Here is a 12,469-nt window from a genome sequence, read left to right on the forward strand (position 1 = left end):
GACCTGTCAAAAAAGTGGAAGCAACAAATTGCCATGCTTATAGAAGCCGTTGACGGAGTCAAGACCATTTGGCCCCATTTGACATGTCAACTAATGCATGGCTTCTTTTACAGAGGTAGTTGAACTACCCTGCTAGATTATAGTACATGAATAATACGATGTACTACAAACTTAATGGCTTTAACGATCCTTCATTAAAGCACGTCTTCGTAGCATCTCGGATAACCGTCAGAGGCAAATCCATGGATGGGAATGACCATAAGCATAAATGGACAAGAGTATCCTTACTCGGGGAGGAAAAGTGCCAGTAGAATAATGTCAGGTGGTATGGTGATAAAAATACCCCAAGTGCGCTCTGTATATAAACGCTCAAGTATTCTCTTTCTAACCAAGCAATACACAAAAAAAAAAAAAAAACCGAAGGCTAGTCTTCAACTTGGAGCTAACGCCATTGTTGAGGGTTAGCAAGCTCTTAACACCCTAGAACAATTCTAAAACTAACTTGAGTATCAGAGTATAGTCGCTAGCCATTGCTGGCTCCACTCAAATCACTTCCCTTTAGACCCACAATCTTTCTAGCAAACTCACTATTCTTATTCTTTCTCGAGCTCATGGAAGGTTGAAACAAGTAGCACACCTCAATTATGCTAGGCACAAAACCCCATCACTTATAATTTTTTTGTGTTTAGCTAGATTTGCCACTTACCCAAAATCTAGTTGAAACAATTTGCACCATCTGGGTGGGAAGCACAAAAGAGGCCTCCACAACAGTTTCTAAACTAGTTCCTAAGTGTGCTTTCACAAAGATGGCACTAGAAACACCCTTCAATGATATAATTTAGATGTGGAAAGAATTGAATAATGAAGCAGTGAGTTTGTTGATGATTCAACAAGAAAAATAGCTACACTTGACAAGAGTAAGTCATCTAAGTAGTCTACTAATATCCAATAAGGTAAAGAGCCCATTTCTCAATGGTACTTTGAAGACCTTGCCCATGCGATTCTCACGGTAGTGGATTCTTGGGTATAAGAGTAGAAAGTCCCTCCCATTGCTCAAGATACTTTGCCAATGCTAGATGACAAATATCATCCAGCGATCGAAAGTACCTAAAGAAAGCAAGCCAAAGAACGAGTTGTTAGGTGCACACTTCAAGTTTCATTCTGCAGGCTCTAGAGATGAACGCTATTGACATAGTAGTTAAGGTATCAAGTGTGATAAGTGCATATTTTCTCTATAATTTACTATTAATTTCTCCATTTTTCTTCTTCTTTTGATTTTAAATATTCTCATTATTTTAATTAATTTTCATTTTAGTTAATTTATTATATTATATTTTATTATGTTAATTTGTATCTGTATTTTTACATTTTCTTATTTTAGGTATATTTTAGAATCAAAGAGAAATTAAATCAAAACATTCAAGAAGAAATTTGCTTAATAGATAAAGAATTGAAGAACTATTGTTAATTTCCTTACACATGCACGCCTACAAGGAAATCTGCACATAAAGAAATCATAACAGAGGGCCAAGCAAAATCACCTAATTGCCGAATTAATCTTGCACATGGAAAAAAACGGAAAGCAATTAAGACTAAAAGTGGCTAGCATGTGATCAATTAATGGCTTTATTTGGCTTGTACATGTGGGCAAATAATTAGGTTATATTTGGGGAGTCATCTTACAGTGCAGCGCTGTATCTTATACAGCCGCTGCCAAAAACTAGAACAATCGGTATTTTACCGGTTGTTCATTAAATAATTTTTAAAATTTGTTTTTAATGCTTAAAAAAATATAGTAAAATGAAAAAATATGAAAATTTTAAATCTAAAACATAAAAAATCAATTAAATGAGAAAAATATTTTAATTTTTTTAACATAAATAAATGTTAAGAAATTATAAAAATAATTATATTCCAATTTTTTTGGTTAAATACCAATTTAATGGGTGGATGTTTCAAGTTTATTTTGTATGTCTCTAATTTCGGTTAGTCTTTCTCATTCATTGGTTCATTTATTTCAATTTTTCAATCCACTAGTTTTGTGTTTAATGTTCCAACTAAATTCATTAAATACTAATATTTTCGGTTAAATTACAAGTAAATTTCATTTCTCGTAGGATGAGTTCCTAATTTTGGTTAAGCTTTCTCTCTTATTGGTATAAGGGTTTCAGCTAATAATTTCACTAGTTTGGTGTTGAATGTTCCCATTATCTAGGTAAGATTTCAATTATTTGGGTTAAGTACCAAATTACTTTGTAGCGTTTAATTTTTGGTTGGATTTGTATCAAATTTTGGTTAAACTTTCTCAACTTAATGTTAATATATTTCAACTTTTCAATCCATTAGTTTGTGTTTATTATTCCTACTAAAATCGTTAAAAATCAATATTTTGGGTTAAATTCCAAGTAAGTTTCATTTCTCATCGGAATAGTTCCTTATTTTGGTTAAGCTTTCTCCATTATGGATTCATATATTTCAACTAATAATTCTAGTGATTTTGTGTTGAATCTTCCTATTATTGAGGTAAGATTTCAATAATGTGGGTTAGATACCGATTTTACTTTGAAAATTTTATTTTTGGTTCTATTGGTTCCTGATTTGGTTAATCTTTCTCAACTATAGCTTTATTTGTTTCAACTTTTCAATCCACTAGTTTTGTGTTTAGTATTCCTACTAAAATCGTTAAATACCAATGTTTTGGGTTAAATTCCAAGTATATATTATTTCTCATTGGATAATTTTCCTGATTTTGGTTAAATTTTCTCTCATATAGGTTCATTTATTTCAACTAATAATTCCACTAGTTTTATGTTGAGTGTTCCTATTATCTAGTTAAGATTCCTATAATTTGGGTTAAATACTAAATATACTTTGTAAGATTTTATTTTTGGTTGGACTAATCCCTAATTTTGGTTAATCTTTCTCAATTATAGGTTAATATATTTCAGCTTTTCGATCCGTGAGTTTTGTGTTTAATATTTCTATTAAATTCGTTAAGTATCAATATTTTGGGTTAAATTATAAGTAAATTTTATTTCTCGTTGGACTAATCCCTACTTTTGGTTAAACTTTCTCCTTTATTGGTACATGAGTTTCAACTAATAATTTTACTAGTATTGTATTGAATATTCTGATTATTTATGTAAGATTTTAATAAATTGGGTTAGATACCAAATTTACTTTTTAGATTTTATATATGGTTAGATAAGTTTCATATTTTGGTTAAACTTTCTCACTTATGGGTTCAATTACTTCAATTAATTAGTTCACTACTTGTGTGTTTCAAGTTCTCAGTGCCTACTTTATGTTTCAACATTATTGGTTAAATTCCAAGTTGATATTATAAAATTCAAAGGTATCTTTATTACAAAAAACAAATAATATTATTAAGGTGAATCTCATTTTACTCCTCTTATTTCAGTAAATATCAACTTACAACAATATATTAAAATTTCACTATTGTAACCCCTATTCAATTTTCTATAAACTACAATCAACATTGTAAGTTAAAAGATTAGGAACTTACCTAATCTAATTATGTTGGAACATTTTGTTTTTCTTTTTAATTTTCTTGACTTCATGAGATTTCTTAAACTCAACTTATTTATACTTGAGCTTTTGATCATTATAGATATGCCTATTTTATTAATTCAAATTAATTGTACTCATTTTCTTTCCAAAATAAATTCTTTGATATCTCATCACTTCAACCAAAATTTCATTTTTAACAATTGCATATGCAATTTGTACAGCTCAAATTTTTATTTTTCAAATGTTTAAGATAAAACAATTATTTTTATTTATTATATGATTATCAAAGGAATAGTGAAAATTAATTTTTATATGGAAATTTTAAGATTTGCAAATTAGCATTTACTTTGAATCAAATTCAACTAATTCACCATTTATTTATCTTTAATTAATGCTTTAAGCACAGTAAATGCATTTCAAACTAAACAATATTTTGTATAAAAAAACACATTAGGAAATTAATGCAATCAAGAAAAAAGAAAAATATATTAAAACATTAATTTTGCTTCCTCAATTAAGTATTAAAAGGAAATTTTCTCTTACAGATAAATTCAACATAATGTTGACTACAATTTTAAAACTATTATTTGTTTCTCCAAATTGCAATAGTTTTTTATGAGTCATAAAAATTAAATTTATTTAACATTATACTTATATAGTTGGATAGGTAATTTATACCTTAAATGATGTTGCCTTATTTTCAATTATTATATTTTAGTGATAGTTTATTTCATTGTATACTAATAGTGTAATAAATTTGTAATAATTGATTATACATCATATTTTTCATTGATTACTACTCAAATTATATAATATCTATTTTATAAGTGAGTATTACTCAAATTAATATATTATACTTTAAAATTTTAATTATTATACTTAAATCATATAATCACATATGCAATTAAGTGTAAATAATGAAAATGTCACTTCCCAAGGCTTGGGAAAATGATCATGTAGATCCCTGAGTTACACTAAAACCCCTTTTAACTATAATGCTTTTTGACTTTATTAATTCAAAAAAATTGACTCTAAAGTTTTATAATAAGTAGAAATATAATATTAAAATAAATGTAACAATATATACATTTTAAAATAATTAATATATAAAAAATATTTTAGTACTTTACAATCTTATATTATATTAAACTAAATTTTTTTAATAAATAGAAACATAATATTAAAATAAATATTTAAAAATTTAAATTATTTTCAATATTGTATACAAAATTTGAATACTATTAATACATGAGATATATTTTATTAATTGTAAAATCTATTTAACCTAAAGATTTATTTAAAATTTTCTAACAAATATTATTATATAATTAAAATAAATATCATAATTTACATTTTAAAAATTATTTTATATATTAAAAAATATTTTAATATTATTAATTTATTAGACAAATTAAACTATTTAAATTATATTTGTACTTATTAAAAATCTAAAAGTCAATTTTTTTGAATCAATAAATCCAAATTGTATTATAGTCAAGGGGTCTTAGGGTCCATGGGTGAAAACATGGGGTTTTATATGATCATTTTTTCAAATCTCGGGGGTGTAGGTATCTTTTTCCCTAAATTATTTAATTCTCGGTGCTGCACTAAAATTATAGTTTTCTAGTTACATTGTTAATTTAGTTAAGGGTGCAATACAATGTCAATAACAATTATTGTAATAATACCTAAAAAATTATGCTTGATATTATTAAAAATTTAATTTTTAACAAATTGTACCTTGTTGACTTGATTGAGTGGTTTTCAAGTGGGGTTAAAAAATAAAATCAAATTATACACACTTTACAAAAACACATTCAATTGGACTATATATATAAACATTATTAAAACTTTTATTATTATAGAAAATAAAATCATATAGACTATACAAGACATTTCATTAAAAATATATAATTTCGTAAAAAATATCATAAGCTGAATTTAGTTTAATCATAATAATAATTACTATAATGACAATTATTAACAATATAAAAAAACAAAGATTATCCTTTGTTGTTTAGAAAAATTAAAAACCCTCTCATGTTTTAAAATAAGTTCAAATTCTACTGCAACTCTAACTGTGTTAGCTTTATATATCATTGTACTATTTGATACATGGTTTTGATGTTAGCCATAAAATTTAAATATTTTTAGAGTATAAATAAAGTGAAATGACTTATATAACCCTAATGATTAAATAAATTTAATAATAAATTATCGAGAAAAATTACTTCACACACACACACACACACTGTGGATATATATAACCAAATGTTATTCCAATTTAAATGGATAATTTACAACTATTAGGGATATTTACGACATTTTCCCACTTATAATTTTTCTCTATAATTTACAATTTATTATAAAATAAAATTTGATCATTAAGGATATATAAGTTATTTTACTTAATTTGTATTTTCAAAATATTTAAATTTTATAGCTAACAGTAAGATTAGGGGTAGAATAGTAAAATGATATATAAAGCTAACGTTATTATAACTTTTTGGGGGGGGGGCAGTAGGAGGTAATTCTCATTTTCTCTTAACTATCATTAATTATAGTACTAGTAATAATTCAAGATCAAATATGTTACATGCGATAATTTAATAATGTAGCAAAATAAAAAATTAAACAAAGTATGCAATAATTTAATTAATTTGTGATAAATTTGTATGAAGTAATTTGTGTAAGAGAAACTTTGTGAGTATAATCCAAATATCAAATATATGGTACATTATATATGCCTTGTATACAGTACAAATTTATACCATTAATATTAGTCACTATTTCAACTGATATTGAGAATACCAATATTTGATGATTAATAAGGATATTTGGTACTATGAATAATTATAATTATTTGAAAACTATCCAATAGTTAAATGGAAAATAAGAAAAAAATATACTTAGTTTACACTAATATAAATATTATTCTCACTAATATAGACATTACATGTTTCAAAGTAATTTTTTCAGCCATAAGAAAATGCAAATTTTTCATGCTGAGGAGGGTGTCTGTTGAGTGTTAGAAAATGCATATTTATAAAGGAGAAAACCGTCATTTTACATTTCAAGTCTTACTAACAACCCTTACTTTTATGTATTTAACCTTCTTGTGATTTAATTACATGTGTTTTATTTTAATTAAGTATTTTATGTATTTTAGGGGCATTATAGTCATTTCACAATAAAGGAGAAATCAGACGGCAAAACGGACATCACTTTTGAACTCAAGACGGTCAAAAACCTTAAGAGGAGCATAAAAGGAAAAATGGCACTATTCACGTGTACGGTACTATTCACATGTACGGTACTGTATACGTTACTGTTCACGACACTGTTCACATAGACGGATGATGATGTGGCATTGACCGATGATGTGGCATTGACTGATGAGGTGTCACGATCCTGTTGGACTAAAATTCTTATGTACTGTTGATGGTGACGTGGCAGCATATCAGTGGACGAAAAATCTCGCGTACGGTGCATGCATCACACAGGATTATTTTCAACCAAATCGTGTTACTGTTCATCCGGGTCAAACCGTGTTACTGTTCATCCGCATGGTCAAACCGTGGACTGTTGACTGATGACGTGGCGCAATCCTGAGCGTCCAAACTGTTTTTAATCCGATGGCCATGATTTACTCCATGTATCTATAAAAAGGGGGCCTCTCCCCCCTAATTTGATATCTCTGAATCCATTTTTGGGATCCATTTTCTATAATTCCTTCTCCATCTTGTATTTTCTTCGTATTTTAATAAATTTCCATTTTGCCCCTAGTTCAATTATAAGTGGCTAATTTTCTTTCAAGCTTGGGTTGAAGGTGAAGTCTCAACATGTGTCATGGGCTTAATTTGGTAAATTTATTTTCTCTTCCCCTCTAATTTTTGTGGATGTTTTGACTTCTCGTCGACAAATAATAATAGTCTTGTCTAGATACCGCCTTGGTTACACCGGCTCTCTAGTATAAGGTTATTATTATTTGGCACGATAAGCCCTTAGTATCATATTGATTAGAGCGTGGTTCATGAGGTGTGGACTCCCCCCTCATGATTTAATTGGCATTAATACGGATTATTTAGCCCATGATGTATGTTGATACGGATCCAGATACCCAAGTACGTCAATTTAATAGATTTTCTCTTCAATTTATTCTCTCCATTGCAATTCCAATTTTAGAATTTATTCTTGCCATTTTAATTTAAGTATTAGCATATTCCAAATCATTTCCACCATAAATCCAACTACCCATTTACAAAATTAATTCTATATATAATTAAAATCCACCTCCTCGTGGGATCGACACTCGTCACCATTAGTCTATACTACAATAGATTCGTGCGCTTGCGAGTACATTAAAATTTGCACAACAAGTTTTTGGCGCCGTTGCCGGGGAGGTAAGTAATTTTAATTCGTAAAATTAATTTTTTGTGAATAATTTCTTTTATTTGTTTTCTTGTATTTTTTTTATTATTAAAAAAAAAGTGAATCTACATTTAAAGGTTAGTATTTTTTTTCTCTTCTTTAAAATTCTGCAATTTAATTTTCAATTTATTTTTCTTTGTAATTTATTTTATTTTTATTTTATTTTAATTAATTTAATTTTTAGTTAATTTCTTTCACGTATTTATTTTTGTGTATTTTTATAGAAAGGTTGTAATAGCGCAATAAGGTTAGTATCGTAATTTCTCCCTCTTCTTTATTTTTATTTGTTTTGTTCCCATCTTTATTTTTATTTTATTTGTTTTGCATGCATGGTCGTAGGTCATTATTACCCAATCTTGAACCTATAGACCTTGAACTTGAGAAAACACTTCGCACACACAAACATATTAAAAATAAAATGGATTTGCAACCACAGGAGAGGCCATTTAAGGACTACTTCAGTCCTTTAGCTAATTTGAGCACATCATGCATAAGATACCCTAATGTAGCTGCTAGGAGTTTTGAACTAAAACCTAGTGTGCTAAATTGTCTCCCCACATTTTATGGCCTAGAAAATGAGGATCCATATAATCATCTGAATGATTTTCATGCCATTTGTCAAACTTTTAAATATGAAAAATTTTCAGACGATGATGTTAAACTCAGATTATTCCCATTTTCTTTAAAGGATAGAGCTCGTTCATGGCTTAATACATTGCCTGCTAATAGCATTTCATCATGGGAACAAATGGTAACTAAATTTTTGAATAAATATTTCCCAGTACATAAAACTAATGCTATTCGCAGGGAAATCTCGGAGTTTACCCAGAGAGAGGACGAGCAATTTTTCGAAACATGGGAGCGATTTAATGGGCTACTCTTGAAGTGTCCACATCATGGGTACGAGAAATGGCACCAATGCCAATACTTTTTGGAGGGATTATTGCCGAATGTGCAAGAATGGCTAATGGCAACAAGTGGAGGAGAGCTAATGTCAAAAAGTGCATCAGAGATTTGGGAATTCTTCCAGCGACAAGCGGATAATTCCCAACAACGGAGTCGATCACTCAGGAATACTAGAAGAATTAAGGGAGTAAATGAGGTTCACATTGGCGAGTCAAGTTCAGAAATTAAAGAAGTCAAAGCGATAATTGAAGGTCTCTCTCGACAAATAGCATCGTTATCGACTGCTAAATCAACAGAGCCACATGACCATGACTCATACTCAGATCAAGCCAATGCCATAGGTGTAATGAGAAAACCATCGAATTACAACCCATACTCCAACACATATAACCCTGGATGGAGAGACCACCCCAATTTTTCATGGTCTCAAGGATTCCAACAGAATGGACCAGCAGCTCCAGCTCCACCAATGCAACCAATTCCACAAAATCCTCAAGCCTCTCAGCCCCCATTTAGACCATACAATCAGAACCAGAACTACTCTCAACCCAGACCATGGGAGGATGCATTCCAGAATTTCAAAAATCTTACTCACTCCACGATTGAGCAACAGAATCGCACCATTGATGGACTACGAAATGAGTTGAGAGCAGGCTTCAACTCACAAGCTCAATCAGTTTCAAGCCTCGAGAAGATGGTGGGACAACTTGCTTCTTCAGTTCAGACCTTGGCAATGACCGTTGAGAAAGGTAAGTTTCCAAGTCAACCAGTGCCTAACCCTAAAGGAGTGCATGAAGCAAGTACCAGTTCACCACAGTAGCATGGAGAGGTCAAAGCAGTCATGACCTTACGAAAAGGAAAAGAAGTCGACAACAAAGTGGAGATGCCGGTGACAAAAGAAAATCAAATTGTACCTGTGAATGTCGAGGAATCATCACCGGAGGAGAAAGAAGAAATCAACCCACGAGAATACGTTCCGAAAGCTCCATTTCCTCAGAGGTTAGCGAAAGGAAAAAAGGGAAAATCCACAGGTGAGATTCTTGAAATCTTCAAACAGGTAAGTGTTAACATCCTTTTGCTTGATGCTATTAAACAAGTTCCATCTTATGCCAAGTTTCTTAAAGACCTTTGTACTAAAAAGAGAAATATGCATGTTCAAAAGAAGGCATTTTTAACAGAAAACGTTAGTTTTATACTCCAACATAAAATTCCTTTAAAATGCAAAGACACAGGCTCCCCCACTATCTCGTGTAGTATAGGGAACCACACAATTGAGAATGCTTTGTTGGATTTAGGAGTTAGTGTAAATTTGTTGCCTTATTCTGTATTTGTGAAACTTGGACTTGGAGAATTACACCCAACTCCAGTGGTGTTACAGCTTGCAGATCGGTCCACAAAAATACCTCGTGGTATTGTGGAGGACGTGCTTATTCAGGTAGACAAGTTTTATTTTCCTGTTGATTTCATTGTAATTGACACTCAACCTATACAGGATTCAAGGAAGCACATTCCCATTATCCTAGGCCGACCTTTCTTGGCAACTGCGGATGCTCACATTCAATGCAGGACTGGAAATATGCAGTTGTCTTTCGGCAACATGACTATGGAGCTGAACATCTTCAACATTGCCAAACAACCTCACAATGCAGATGATGAAATTGTTGATGTGGATTTAATTGAAGCATTAGTTGATAATACTTTTCTTTCAAACCTTAGTGATGATCCTTTACAAACATGTTTAACTCACTTTGGTTTGGATTTTGATATTGACAGATCGGTCGATGAGGTCAACGCTTTACTTGACTCAGCACCATCCATGGACACTAATAAATGGAAGTCAAGAGTTGAGCAACTAGCACCATCAGAGAAGCAACTTATTCCATCATCAGAATCACCACCGAAACTCGAGCTCAAACCATTGCCCAACACTTTGGAATATGCGTTTTTGGGAGAAGAAAGTACTCTGCCGGTAATCATCTCATCATCCCTAAATGACGAACAAAAAGGTAAGTTGTTGGATGTTTTAAAAGAGCACAAAGGAGCATTAGGATGGACCATAGCAGATATAAAAGGTATAAATCCAGTAGACTGCATGCATTACATTCACCTCGATGAAAATGCTAAATCTACTAGGGAAATGCAACGTCGGTTAAATCCTAATATGAAAGAAGTTGTTAGAATTGAAGTCCTTAAGCTATTAGATGCAGGTATCATTTACCCAATTTCTGATAGTTCATGGGTAAGTCCTGTACAAGTCGTCCCCAAAAAGTCAGGAGTCACAGTAGTTACCAATGCTGATAATAAATTGATACCAACTAGGGTAACTACAGGATGGCGTGTATGCATTGATTATAGAAAATTGAATTCTGTCACACGTAAAGACCATTTTCCTTTACCATTTATTGATCAAATGCTTGATAGATTAGCAGGCCATGAATTTTATTGCTTTCTAGATGGCTACTCAGGATATAATCAGATTCCCATAGCACCAAAAGATCAAGAGAAAACTACTTTCACTTGCCCTTTTGGCACATTTGCATATAGGAGAATGCCATTTGGATTATGTAATGCACCTGCTACATTTCAACGATGCATGTTGAGCATTTTCTCTGATATGGTTGAACGATTCCTTGAAGTCTTTATGGATGATTTTTCTGTTTTTGGTGACTCGTTTGATCAATGTTTGCATCATCTAACACTAGTTCTGCAGAGATGTGTCGAGAAGAACTTGGTCTTAAATTGGGAGAAATGTCATTTTATGGTAAAACAAGGTATTGTTCTCGGTCACATCATTTCGAGCAAAGGTATTGAGGTTGACAAAGCCAAGGTGGATCTCATTTCTAATCTTCCTCCACCCAAAACAGTCAGAGAAGTAAAATCTTTCCTTGGGCATGCTGGTTTCTATAGACGATTCATTAAAGATTTTAGCAAAGTTTCTAGACCCTTATGCAATTTACTTGCTAAGGATGTACCTTTTATCTTTGATGATTCATGTCTTGTTGCGTTTGAAAAATTAAAGCATTTGTTGACATCATCATCCATCATTCAGCCCCCGAACTGGAGCTTACCATTTGAGCTTATGTGTGACGCATCTGATTATGCAGTAGGAGCAGTATTAGGACAAAGAGTTGATCGAATTCCCCATGTCATTTACTATGCTAGTATGACATTGAATGATGCACAGTTAAACTATTCAACTACTGAAAAAGAAATGCTAGCAATAGTGTTTGCATTAGAGAAATTTCGATCTTATCTCATTGGTTGTAAAATAATTATATTCACAGATCATGCAGCTCTTAAATATCTTCTCATAAAGAAAGATGCAAAAGCTAGACTAATTCGTTGGGTGTTACTTTTGCAGGAATTTGACTTGGAATTCAAAGATAAAAAAGGCACAGAAAATGTTGTGGCGGATCACCTCTCTCGTCTCCATTTTGACACAACTACAGAGCCATTACCATTAAATGAGTCATTCCCTGATGAACAATTGATGAATGTGGAAGTATTACCGTGGTATGCTGACATCGTGAATTATCTTGTTACAGGTCAACTTCCAGAGCATTGGACCAAGCAAGATAAGGCTAAATTCTTTGCAGAGATA

Source organism: Citrus sinensis, chromosome 2 (genome assembly GCF_022201045.2).
Source record: "Citrus sinensis cultivar Valencia sweet orange chromosome 2, DVS_A1.0, whole genome shotgun sequence".
NCBI classification, from domain to species: domain Eukaryota; kingdom Viridiplantae; phylum Streptophyta; class Magnoliopsida; order Sapindales; family Rutaceae; genus Citrus; species Citrus sinensis.